The sequence below is a fragment of the Lactuca sativa genome, chromosome 5, assembly GCF_002870075.4.
Source record: "Lactuca sativa cultivar Salinas chromosome 5, Lsat_Salinas_v11, whole genome shotgun sequence".
In the NCBI taxonomy this organism is placed as follows: Eukaryota; Viridiplantae; Streptophyta; class Magnoliopsida; order Asterales; family Asteraceae; genus Lactuca; species Lactuca sativa.
In genome coordinates this window covers 262,503,483-262,517,235 of record NC_056627.2, presented here as the reverse complement: position 1 = coordinate 262,517,235, position 13,753 = coordinate 262,503,483, and the positions used below count along the sequence as shown (strand labels likewise).

Below are 13,753 nucleotides of genomic sequence, written 5' to 3'. Positions count from 1 at the left end.
TGATAATGGTAGTAATTGTGCCTTGTAGAACTAGGTTTTGGCATCTATGAGTTGGGAAGAAAGAGGACTCATGGGCATTCCAATTAGACATGCACGAATAGGCCAGTAATGAAAAAGATCAAGACTAAACACCAAGATTGAACCGGTCTAAAACAAGAACCGGAAAAAGAATGGTTCAAAAAAATACACGTCGAAACCACTCAAGAAAAAACCAAATTATTCTCCAAATTGTTCTGAGACAGGTCCAAGATCGCTTTTGTTTACCTCTAGTTTTAATTTGCAGAAAGCTCACTAAAGATATTTTTGTTGAAGGTAAATCGTGACATGTAATTACTATCATGAACGGACCATTCGGTGAAAGATTGTCATAATTTTCGCAATGAGAATGACAAGAAGGATAGTTGATTTGTTTAACCTAGAGATAGCTTGTAAACATACAAAAAATGAGTTTTTACTTTAAAAAAATAAAATTCCCGTTGTTTGCAACTTGAAGACAAACATTTAATTGCTTTCCGAAAAACAATAATAATGTTTTTTACAAAATCCAAATGGAACCAAATGTGGATTGTTTTGTCAAATGGCTTAGAAGTTGGTTACAAATAGAAACTCAATTTTTCAATGGTCAAAACCATCATTTATCATGTCATAGATACCAATTTGCTTTCGGTATTTCAAAAATCAGTATATAATTGAAACTTTAGTAATTAGGTAATGCTTAATACCAGAACCGGATGAGATAGAACGGGATTGGACATAACAAGTCTTATCAGGACATTTGTTAAAACCATGACATGACAGAAAGCAATGTTAAAAGTTACAAATCTCTCTCTCTCTCTCTCTCTCTCTCTCTCTCTCTCTCTCCATGTAGCTTCATCGTTGTCCATGAGTTTCTTTATCATGTTCTTCGTCCCTCTCTTATCCACAACCATTGTTGTATGTATCAACCAAACGAACCTCTCTCTATACCTTTTTCTTGGAGTGCTTCTATTATTTTCAACATTTGGGGAAATAATATATTTCAGACAACCGATTAATTTGTAAATTTCACTTCTATGCCTAAAGTATGCGTAAAGAACTGTAAATTTCTATTTTAGACATCAATTTAATGGCAATTAATCGTCGCATGCCTTCATATTTTAGCATCAAAATCATTGATTGATCACCACAAATACACTTGATCCATCAATGATTGAATTATTTTCATATGTTTTCCTTAAACCAAATAAAGACGGATAGCAAGAGGAAATTTTCAGCAGCATATACACGTTTGTGTCAATCAAAGTTAGGTTGGAGTTTTGGTGTTGGTGTGCATAAACCGTGATCACTCTTATTATATTCTACAAGCATCATTTTTTATAATATCCATTGTTTTTATACATGAATGCAAATATGTCATAAACTATCACAACAAAACGAGTAGAGAATATGGGGAAAATGAAAGGTCGTTTGGAGGGTAGATGAGAGTGGGGCTAGGGTGTTTTTGGTCATTTTGCTTCTTATTTCATTGTGTTCCAACTTTTTGAATGAAATTAATTTTGGAGAGTTGGTCCCTTTGGACTTGGTCAACGACCCCTTTTGTTACGGTCTCCTCCATGCCAAATGTTTGTTGAAAAAGCCTTGTTATGTTCATTATGTAGCAAATGCAACTTTAGTAAATACTAAATAGCAATATATCATATGATAAAAGTAAGATCTTCTTCAAATGGATAAGAGCACATCTTATTGAATCTTTGCACTTGGACTCCAAACATCACTTAAATGGCCTAAACATTGAAGCAACAAGGTACTTCATTAATTAATTGTATATAGTTTAATACATATCAATGGAAGGCAAACGACAACAAGTTAATTTTTTGAAAACAACATTTGTGGATCTAGAAAATATAACATTAAATTGCATGACCCGTTGGACTTTGTTGAGGAGCTACACCGCCTCTGGTGCGAATTAGTTAAGCATAACTATTTAATTATAAGTATTCATCGGCTAATGTTTTAACTTTCAATGCAATTTTCAATAATCTTAAATATCTAAACCTCTATAATTTTCTTACTAAATCCTTACACCAAGTCAACTAGTATACTATATATACATTACAGCCCCACCTAAGCTTAGGTACTAAACTTCTAAAATATGTCGTTTTAACATGCTAAATATACCTGGTTTGGTTTCACTTGGTAAATATATCATTCTCCATAACATTTCTTTCTTTCATTATCGTTTTATCATCTCCGTTTTTTTTCCTCAATTATTGTTTATTACTTCATCCAAGTGAACATTACTAAACCCTAAACCTAAACCTAAACCCTAAATTTAAACCCTAAACACTAAAGCTAAACCCTAAACCCTAAATCTAAACACTAAACCCTAAACCCTAACCCTAAACCCTAAACCTTAACCCTAAACCCTAAACCCTAAACCCTAAACATAAACCTAAACCCTAAACCCTAAACTCTAAACCCTAAACCCTATTGTGTCGATCTTGAATTTACATCTTGAAGTATTAATCGTGAATCCATTAACCGTAATCTTTATATAGTAAAACAATGTATTTTCAAGAGGTTTAGTACCTAAGCTTAGGTGGGGCTGTAATGTATATTCCCTTTTCCCTATATATATATATATATATATATATATATATATATATTGTGACAACCCAAAATTTCCTTTGTACGAACATCATCTATTCAATAGAAACTAGTTCAGTTTCTGTGATTTTCAAGCTTTTCCGAACAAGTTGTGTACATTAGGGTTTATGTTTTAGATGATATCAGGAGAGTGGATACTCCTGGTTTTGTGAAACTTGGGCATTTCAAGTTTCATATTGTTACAGTCCAACATCAAGAATAAAAATATTTTCTGCCAAAATATTCCAGGACTATAAATAGTTTTCTGAATTAAATTAATTCATTATTCACAATTCCAAATAGAGAAAAGTCATATTCTCTCTGACGGATCTTCGGGTTTTCATCCCAGATTGTGAGTCTACTTTTCTATATGTGATTCAATACTTGTTAAGTGTTTATTAACATCAATTACATGTTTAGATTACAAGATCTGGGAGTTTACCGCCCAAGAACGTTCTTGGGGAGTAAACTCCAAAATGGAACTTTAATGCTTTCTAGACCCATTCCCATGTTAAAGGACTTATCAAGGACATTGTGTATGATCTTTATAGGCTAGAAATCATCCAAGAAACACAAGTTCTTGGAGTTTACGGCCAAGGAACTCTCTTGGGCCGTAAACCCCTTTTCAAGGGCTAAAAGTGCCCCAAAACTTCCCTAAATGCTTAAGGACTTTAACTACTAGTACTTGTGCTTGTTTAGAACATCAAAAGCTCATCAAAATCATAAATTAGTAGGAGTTTACGGCCAAGAACCCCTCTTGGGCCGTAAACCCCTTTTTGTAGGGCAAAAATCACTCCAAGCACACCTAAGGCCTTAATACAATTTTCCTTGAACCCTTGGGACTAGAATGGAAGGAAGAAAACAAAATAATCACTCCTTGAAAGGAGTTTACGGCCAAGGAACATGTCTTGGGCCGTAAACTCCAAGTGAAGGCACCAAAGTGTGCCTCTTGTCCCCATTAGCCTTAGATAAATTCATGGAAGCCATCCTTTATGTTTAAGTGCCTCAAAACAATTAGAATCCAAGAGTTTACGGCCGTAAACTCTAGGATGAAGGACTCTAGGCCGTAAACTCCCATATGGGATGTTCTAGAGCCTTAAACTACTTCATGTGTTATTCCAATAAAGCTAGGAGTGTTCTAGGATCAAGATAGCACCACAAAACACCCAAAACTACACTTTGAGGAGTTCACGGCCATAAACCTATGAGTTTACGGCCGTAAACTCCAAGGTGTGGGGTTTTTTGGGTGGTGAACTCCTACACAAGGCCCTTTGATGTTTCAAACCCTTTTGCCTTGTCCCGTAGTAACTTAGATGCAACCATTTGAACCTTAAACACTCATAAAAGTGTTTAAATGTTTTCTAAGTGTCTTAACTTATTTATTTAAGTTATTATATGTCTAATTAGTTATATATATGCTTATTATATGATAACTAGGCTCGTGCGTGTAAACCAGTCTCCGTTTGCCACCTAGCACGGTAGCCGACACTGCAATTCAAACGACTCACCACAAGTGAGTTCATACCCCTTGAATCAACCTTTGAAATGATTTTAAGTGTTTTAAATACTTTATGGGGGGGGGGATACAAGTCAAATACTTATAGTTATTGCTTCAATCACATGTGATTGCATTTAATCACATGTGATTAATAACTAGGAAAACAACGATTTTTACCACTGTTCAAACTGTTTTTCAAACTGCTTTACTATTGAAATGTTTTACAAACTGTTTTACTATCCAAACTTATTTATAGACTGTGATTCAACAAATGCTTCTTATACTTAAACTGTTTTATCAACTTATGCCTTCAAAATGTTTTATAGATCGACATCAAGTCGATCTTCTCTTGAAATTATATTACTGCTTCAAATGTTTTATGAAAACTTATTTATGCTTTTATATATCCAATTGCATGCCCATATATGTATAGATATATAAATAATGTTTAAATGGCTTAGGAAGGCCATCCGCCCTATTTCCTTTTCCTCGATTTGGATGTGGTCTGGTGGGATTTCGGGTGACCATCCGAAGGTCGTTTCCATATTACTTATATATCATATATACATGTATAGACATAAAAGTACATACATATTCATACTCATCAGTACATCATTAGCTGGTTACCATCGGGGTAACGCAGGATCATACATATACAGATATACGAGAAACAATACATATACAGATATACTAGAAACAATACATATACAGATATACTAGAAACAATACATATACAGATATACTAGAAACAATACATATACAGATATACGAGAAACAATACATATACAGATATACGAGAAACAATACATATACAGATATACTAGAAACAATACATATACAGATATACGAGAAACAATACATATACAGATATACGAGAAACAATACATATACATGAATACTGAACAATTGTGATCCACTATATCGGGCATGCCTTAAATGTCATGGCCCGAGTTGTAGCCAGAATTCTCTTGGAGGGAGAGCGTGAGTTTGCGTATAGATCTATACTGGATTGACTATCCTACACCTTGCTGCTAGCTACAGCCGGACCTGCAGGTCTGCGGGTGCCAAACGTCATTTCTTTATTACGACCATTCATTATGTCGTTGATTTCTAGTCGATAGCATGGTGCAATTTATCACAATAAACCTTAATATAAATCCGGTTTAAGGTAGTAGTATTTAGTACAGCAGTAGTCTTATTATACAAAGCTACAGCACTACAATGATTTACCCATTACATATTTTAGTGATAACCTCACTTAAGCATTAATGTACAAACTATATTTTTAACAAATGATAGTTATACTTGGGTAATCACACACTTTACAACAGACAAGTTTACAAAACAGTCTAGCCTTGGTAGAAGGTTACTTTTATAGAAAATATAGGATTTTCTGAGAGATTCAAACTTTTACAACCACTTTCAAACATTTACTTACATTTTTACAACTTATACATTGAGACAGGTTCAAACGTTTTTACAAGAAACATTGACACTAAAATACTTATGAACTCACCAGCTTAATGCTGATAAACTCTTTCAAAATAACTTGTATTCTCAGGTCATCAGTAGACAGGTACCGAGGCCAGCTTTTGAGAAGATGGAGTGCATTCAAGACTCATCTCATATTATTTTGTGTTTCATTATTTTTGGTGTCTATAACTGTACAGAACACACTTGTATTAAAATTATATAGTTAATGCAATGGATGATGTTGTTTGCTTATTTACATTTACTGTGTTGTGATATTGTACATGACGTCCTCCGCCCCGGAACGTTTTCGCCGTTCTTGGTTTTGGGGTGTGACATATATATATATATATATATATATATATATATATATATATATATATATATATATATATATATATAATCTTTTATATTCTTTCTTGGATTACAATTTAAACAATTTGGCAATGTAATTTTTTTAAACAAAAGCAAGTGTATTGATGATAGGTTGAAAAAGTTTATGTTTTCAAAACTATTTAACTTTGAAAACTCTCATGTCAAACGTAACAAGCTGCATCTTAAGCATTAGAAAGAAAAAAAAATGAGAATGTTAGATATATTAAAACTAGGTTTAAACCCGTGGAATTCCACGGTTGATCATTTGAAATAAAATTATTATTTTGATCGTCTAATAAAAAAAAAGATATCAAAGTTTATGATCTAAAATCTTATCTTTCTACCAATCTATTATTTGATAAGTAAGTCAATGTTTGTTCCAGGATTACAATAGCCACTTAACAGCTTTACAATTCCTTCCATCATAAACAAAATGTGATTTTATATTACTTTATATTTAACATAAGCAAATCAATGTTTCATACAAAGGAAGAATTGTTCACCATTTGTTAAAGTCTTCCTTCTAGCAACCAAATTTCCATCACTTCCACTCTTGATTCTATAAGCATCTGTGAGTACAAAAGAGTGTTTAATCAAAATTTGATAAAAAGAAAACATAGAAGAACTCATCAAGAGTGTTTAATCAAAATTTGATAAAAAGAAAACATAGAAGAACTCATCAAGAGTGTTTAATCAAAATTTGATAAAAAGAAAACATAGAAGAACTCATTGTATATAGAACGAAAGTAGTTAGTAGGCCTATTCTGATCAATATAGAATTTACATAATGGTCATATTCCAAAATTATAAACTCAATACCTGAACTTTCAAGAAAAATTGTGCATATTCATCTTTAGAATGATGAAGGAAATTCTATTGTCATCACAACTTCAACCCATGTTCTTCATAATTCGCCAATTTTTCTTTATACTTTGGCAACTCTTACCAGATCCCATGCCTACAATGAGTTCATTTTAAATTTTAATTGCTTTAGGAAATAATCACAACGATATAAGATAAAAGCTCGCAATATATTAGCCATCAAATAGTAAATGCCAGTAAAGAGTTGGGGTAGGCCAAAATAACTGTCTTTAGATATAAGCAATTTCTCTTAGTCAATACTTGAAACAGAGAAAAGAACCCAATAAAAATATCAAGCAAAAAAGACAAAAATATGGTGAGAAATAGTACCTCTTTGTAACTTGGTGGTGGCGTGTTGGCAAAAAAAGACAAGTCAAATATAGGAGCACAAGGGTATAATCGGAAATTTAGTTTTATTGAGATGTTTAAAGATCCCCTCCTTCACTAAATACTCATTAAGAAATTCTCAATGCATTAAGTATTAACGAAAGTTTCTTTATACATCAAGGAAAAAAAGAAAATTTTTATATACATTCATCTGTACCCATTCGGTACATTAAGTAAAAAGGAAACTCGCATACCATACTTACTTGAACTGGTTAAATGTTCGGATGAGTAGCCCGTAAAAGAGTAATCCTGTACCGATTTATGTAACAATTTCAGTTTTGATACACCTTGAGCACAAAGCTTTTTAGATGCTAATATAAATATAATTGGATTCCTTATATGTTAAGAATCTTTGAAACCTTTAGTTCTCAATTTCTACCCGTCAAGCTTCTTCTACTTAATAAGTAGTTAGATGCTGACCTGTCACATCAATCATGAGGCAATTCCCATCCATACAACTTTTTTTGATGTTAGATTCAAGTAAGTAATGGATGACAGTGAGAATAAAGAAAATGGCGAGACATCAAAGAGTGGATTGAATGAAAGATTGAGCATTTGAAGATGATTGAGCTAACCATATCTGAACATGATTTGACCAGAAAAAAAAAATAGTTTTTGAGATAAAAATGTGTTTACCAAATCAAATAGATCTGGTAATTGACCAAAAAATTCATTTTCACTAAAACTTAAATTGATCAAATTTGATAATAAATCAACCTTGTTTGGTAGAAATCAAGAAATTCCCCCTTTGATAATAAATCAACCCTGTTTGGTAGAAATCAAGAAATTCCCCCCAAGATTAACATTTTGAAAACTCACCATTCTTGAAAAAAGTTGGTGGAATTAAGTCAACCCTGGAAGCATTCAAATCAATGTACTCAAATGTGTTCAGTCTTATATTGTAAGGAATTGGGCCCGGATTCCTAACGAAACCAAACTAAGAAACTTCAAGCTTGTTAAACTTGATAAAATTATACTCAAAGACTCGGTCGATAAGAAATTTCAATTCTGCATATAGTACCTATGATCTTGACGCCGACGATTTCAAGCGTATCAACATTCTTCTCTGCACAAAAAGGCGAAAACCCCTTAAATCTCTCAAGTTCAAATTCAACAATAATTACCGATTAATAAGCAAGAACAACAAAAACTAAAAAGGAAACTTAAAACCTTGATGAACTTTAACAAAGGATTCACTTCTGATCTTTCGGTCGACTTTGTGCTTTCCCCCAACTATCATATCCATATATGTAGATATGTTTTCCAGATCAACCACAACAGACTGACGAAAGTTGAAACTGGAGCATGTATTTTTCGAATTTGAAGGGAAATAATGAAAAAAGTTATTGGAGAATCGATGAAGCTAGTAGGTATCCGGGGATTTCATAATTTGTATTTGGAGAGCATTGAGTGATATAAGCGTTTTGGCGAGATTTAGGGATGAATAACAGTTGTGTGATTGAATCCGGTATAAAAAAGAATACGAACCTCCTAATTTTATGGGATTGATTTTGATTTTGTTTCAAATTATATGCAGAAAAATCAGGAACTCACTTAATAGAGGTGCACATAACGGATTAATGGTAAAGGAGCATAAAGAAGCACAAGGGTAGTTTAGGAACTTCAGTTGAAGATAGAAGGTGTTGAACAGATGCCACGTGGCTTAAGAGGTACTGTTTTATTAAAGTAGGGGATATAAATTGAAATTTATTTAAGTTCTACAATAATTTCTTTAAGAAAAAAAATATATTATGGTTCAAAAGAGAATTTGAAATAGAAAATATTGATGGGAGTGAAATGTGGATAACCAGAAAAATAAAAGGGGCGTAAAGCAAACATTAATATTTCAAGGTCATAAACTATAACTTGGTTTTTCTTTTGTGCCCTATCGCTACACATTACAGCCGCCGTATGCATAAATTACACTATAAATGCACACAGTCACACAACCGATTGATTCAAAATCCCCCATCGCCGATCAGATGCAAGGTAGCTCTTTTTTAAATTGGTTTTCGTTTTCGTTTTTTTAGTTAATAATCGAATCGAATCGAAGGAGACATAGAAGTAAGAGATGCTGTGATGATGAAATCTACCTATTTTATGAGGGAAAACTTTGTTTTCTCCTTGTGATTAGAAACAACCAATGGATCCTTCTGAGCATCCTCTACCAAGTATTTCTCTGTGTTTTTATCTTTTCTTATTCAATATATGCAATTGATTTTAGTTTTTGTCATTGAGGTGATGAGAAAGTTGTCGGAAAACATAATGTCGATCTAAAAATACTTCCAGACTACAATTATCTGATCAATGATTTAAACTTATGATTTGTATTTCAAGATGAAAATTTTCCAGAGTTGATTTATTAGGTTTAGTAAGGGATGGAATTGATGATTATTTCCCCAGATGATCGAATTTGATTATACTGTGCGCTATTTAAACATTCTTCTAAATTTTTAGGAGAATCCAAGCCAGAAATCTGATCCATCTATTTTCCAATTTGTCCGGTTAATTAGTTTAGGGTAATTGTTGTTAATTTTCGTGATGTTAGACGTCTGTTTGGATCCAAATGATGAGTCCATGCATTTGCTTTCATCGATCCACATCTCTTGCCCTCTTTGTTATCAAATATAACCTCATTTGCATCCATAAACACAACCCACTCGGATAAACAAATCTTACAATAATAAAACTGAAAAGGGATTTGATCTATTAGAAGAATTAGTGTAGAGCTTCTGATTCGTGTAAATAACATGATCCGAAGCTGCTGACAATACCCATTTGATGAATTGTTTCTTTTTTTTCTAAATTTTATCTGGTGAGGGGCTGATATGCATTTTATTAATGATATGCATGTAATAGATAAAGAAATAACGATTATACCACCAAAAATCCAAACTTTACCATGCCTTGAAAATGAAATTATTTTGCAAATTGTAAACATTAATACCACCAATCAAGCCTTAAACTAATGTTAAACATGTGTTGATGTTTATGTGAAAAGTGAACACATTCAGGAATGCAACACAAAACAAAATAAAATGATCATAATATAAATCTTCTTTTTGACAAAAGTAACCATTTTTTTTTTGGGTAAAAGGATCACATTGTTAGTAACATAGCATTTAGGAGAAGATTTCGAAATTCCGGGCTAGCCTTTCTGGAATGTCATTTTTATTTTATTTTTGTTTTATGTTAATTTCGATTACTGGTTGGTTGGTCATATGATCATTTATGTATCCAATAAACTATGTATCCAAGTGTTTAATTATGATTTAGTGTTTTTGCCAACTTTATATGCTGAAAATAACTCATTTTTTCAAATGAAACAAAACATGTATTGCGAAAAATATAATGTTGGAATTGTATGAAACAAAAAATCTAATGCAAAAATTTGTAATTACAAAAACTTAGATATGTTCAAATAAGAATTTTGACATTTTTCTATATTATATAGTTCAATACATATTGATTGAAGGCAAACGGGCAACAAGTTGTACCGTTAGTTATTTCTGGATGACAAAACCAATTTTTTTGAAAACAACATTTTTAGATCTAGGAGATATGACATTAGAATGCATGATCCATTGGACTCTATTAAGGAACTTCACTGCTTCTGGTGTGAGAATGCAAAAGGGACAAACACATGTTGATTTTCTCTACATGTATTATTGTGTTTTATCACTTTGTACGCAGCGGCTTTCAAAGCGGCATGTCCAGTTGTGAAACCCCATCTCCCCAAACCAACGAGAGGAGAGATCCCAGTAAGATTTACGAACGCATGCTTCCCTCCTATCCATCCAAAGACCAAAATGTCAGCCGGTATAAGTGTGGATCTGCCATCTTGCGGGTCCATCAAAAAGTTCAATGACGCTTCTTTCTTTACAGAAATACCAGCACGCCGACAAGCATCAAAGAGAACATCCCGAACCACATCAAGTGTATACTTGAAACCAGGGAGCTCTCTACAATGAATCACGTGTTCCCCAAAAGCATCCAAACATGCCTTACGACAAACTGGGCATATATCGTGAATTAGGAATATGGAAATAATAATATAATGCAATATTGTACAAATCTCCGATCGATATTAGTTGGCCCAAGTCATAATATTGATTAGCTCTCTTTAAAAGCCAACATAACAAAATTTCACAATCCTTTTTATCGACAGATTGTTGTGATGCGTTGGTATCATTCACAATGGTGAGTTTAAACTCTCAATGGGGAATTACATTAGTGGGTTTGGTACCCTAACTACTTGATATAGACGGTTAATGTTATTGTTTATACAATTGTCTAACGATGTTGGGTATACGTGTGCGATGTCTTTTCTTTCTCGTTAAGTGTGCCTAAGGCCAAGGTTGGTGTTTGGTAATCTAAACGGAGAACCCCCATGTGTCTTAAAAATCATGATGTGATGTACCATGATTCTCGATGATAATGTCTATGATGGTAACTTTGTTGATTTACAAAAATGTAAGAGTTCAATACTATTAAATAATCAGCAAAGCAATAACAGATATACCATAAAGTTAAATAACAATGCACCTCGAATCTTAGTGAGGTACCATCATCTTGTCTGGTATCATTATTATTGGGTGCACCCATGATCCTCTACAATATAATCTACATGTACCTCTAACGCATTGTCTACACGAGACATACGTATATCATGTGGCAACAACTGTCTTTAACAATCTTGAAACAATTTTTGTAACTTCATTATGATTTTATCCTTATTTTATTGTTAATTCAGTTTTTGGTAGTGGTTGTGGTTCTGATGGATATGAACATTTTTCTAGCATCTTGTTGTACCTACTTTTGTTGAGGCTCATAATTGGTTGAACTACAAGGTGATAATGCGATAGACGGTGTCCTGTGAGATCGAGTACTTTAGGTAAAGTATCACGTTCAATATTATAAGACTGTCAGGCAACAAGACTCTCATCCAATGTCAGCTCTAATTTCTCTATAAGCTTATTATTTTCATAATATAATTTTAAAAGCTTTATACATGGGGTGATAATGGCAAATTTATATATATAACCATACTCGGTCAACATCAACAAGCACATCACAATGCGTATTTTGTAAAAAAATCTTCAGAATTTGTCGGATGCCAAGCAAAATGTGTTACTAAAAAAGTCTTCAAAATTCGTATTCGACAAAATCATGTATCATGGTATTAGCAAACATAAAACCTTAAAATGATAATATTAATATAAAATGTATTTTACCCTAAAAATAAATAAAATATGCTTTAGGTTGTACGTCAATTTTTGTGGCTTTGACTTGTTAACTTTGACGATTAACTTTGACAAGATGAAGAAATTTATGAAATTATCCAAATATCATTCGTAGCTAACCGTATAGTTGTTCCCAAATTATCTTCCCTTAGGGAAGATATCTGCGCCAACAAAAAAAATATACACAATTAACTACGTAAAAGAAATTACTAGTGATATTTATAATTTAACGACTAATTATATTTATAAATTAATGACATAATATCTGTTAAATTCATCAAAGTTGAATACCAAACCAAAATACTCATATTTCACAAGCTGACAAGGCAACGGATCGTTGAACCACCTCTCCAACATATATAATAAAGATACACCAATCACATCCTCCTACAATAACACATGAAGAGATGTTTCAAATACATTTATAACATGTTTCAAATTTACCGACATGTTCATCTTAATGTAGAAAACACACGTAATCAGAAGGCATGACCGGAATTTAAGGCTGCAGGTGACAAGGCAAAATTCCCTCTTCCTAAATGTCAACCGGTACTCCCCGATCTCAAAAACCATTTCCCCAACATCGCTCTGAGATTGTGTGACAACTTCTTTGTAGAATATGTAATGTAAAAACAAATGACCCCCTTGTACCCCGACAAGAACATCTAACCACCTACCGAAACATGTATGTCATAAGATAGCCCGCATGGTTTCGGTTCTTGATTTTTACAAAAATATATGCGGCAATGACAAGTTTTCAAGACATTATAAGAGAACCATAAAAGTACGGTCATATAGAGAAAAAAGAAATTATTTTCAAAACAACATTGAAGATAATTACGGGCCGATTATAGCGTTTTGAAACAGACTATTTATGCTTTTCAGACTTGTTCTTCATACTTCGGACATGTTTTTCATGTTCTGGATTACAAAATTCATTTCAGAATTACCTAAGGCACATGTTAGGGGTTGTTTGATTGCCTTTTGACCTAATCCAGTCAGAAGTTTTTGCTGACACGGTCTGAGTTCGTGTGTTTGATGTCATCTATATAACCTATGATTGTATCCAAAACTCTCCTAAATGCTCCGACTCGGTCCAAGGAAAAAAGCGCCTGACTGGGTCATCTTCATCTTCCCCTTTTGCCCTTTGGCGCTAGATCGACATCGCAAGCCAACTTCTTCCTCCTCATTGTGTTCTTCCTAAGACAACAGTGCCCTTTATTACCTTTCTTCCTCATACGCCCGTTGGAATGAGACAAGCCACCATCGTTCAGGCTATCCGTTCGTTGTTCCG

At 33.2% G+C, this 13,753-nt stretch overlaps 2 long non-coding RNA genes and 3 other non-coding genes across 6 annotated transcripts; 4 read left to right on the top strand and 1 right to left on the bottom strand.

Moving 5' to 3' along the window:
* Window positions 1-6,274: 6,274 nt before the first annotated feature.
* On the bottom strand, window positions 6,275-8,781 carry LOC111877443 (uncharacterized). 2 transcript variants are annotated; one of them, XR_002845408.3, is made up of 3 exons: window positions 8,387-8,781; window positions 6,788-8,282; window positions 6,275-6,537 (listed from the first exon to the last, which is right to left on the bottom strand). It is a non-coding gene; the product is annotated as an uncharacterized LOC111877443 (long non-coding RNA). The 2 variants fall into 2 exon arrangements; XR_002845418.3 differs by having other exon boundaries at window positions 6,275-6,527.
* A 327-nt stretch (window positions 8,782-9,108) lies between these two features.
* LOC122198312 (uncharacterized) lies at window positions 9,109-11,525 on the top strand. Its single transcript, XR_006192828.2, has 2 exons — window positions 9,109-9,205; window positions 10,910-11,525. It is a non-coding gene; the product is annotated as an uncharacterized LOC122198312 (long non-coding RNA).
* LOC111878872 (small nucleolar RNA R41) lies at window positions 9,284-9,381 on the top strand. Its single transcript, XR_002845963.1, has one exon. It is a non-coding gene; the product is annotated as a small nucleolar RNA R41 (small nucleolar RNA).
* Window positions 9,448-9,526, top strand: LOC111878877 (small nucleolar RNA Z155). The gene has a single exon (XR_002845967.1). It is a non-coding gene; the product is annotated as a small nucleolar RNA Z155 (small nucleolar RNA).
* Window positions 9,595-9,701, top strand: LOC111878864 (small nucleolar RNA Z103). The gene has a single exon (XR_002845960.1). It is a non-coding gene; the product is annotated as a small nucleolar RNA Z103 (small nucleolar RNA).
* Window positions 11,526-13,753: the final 2,228 nt, after the last annotated feature.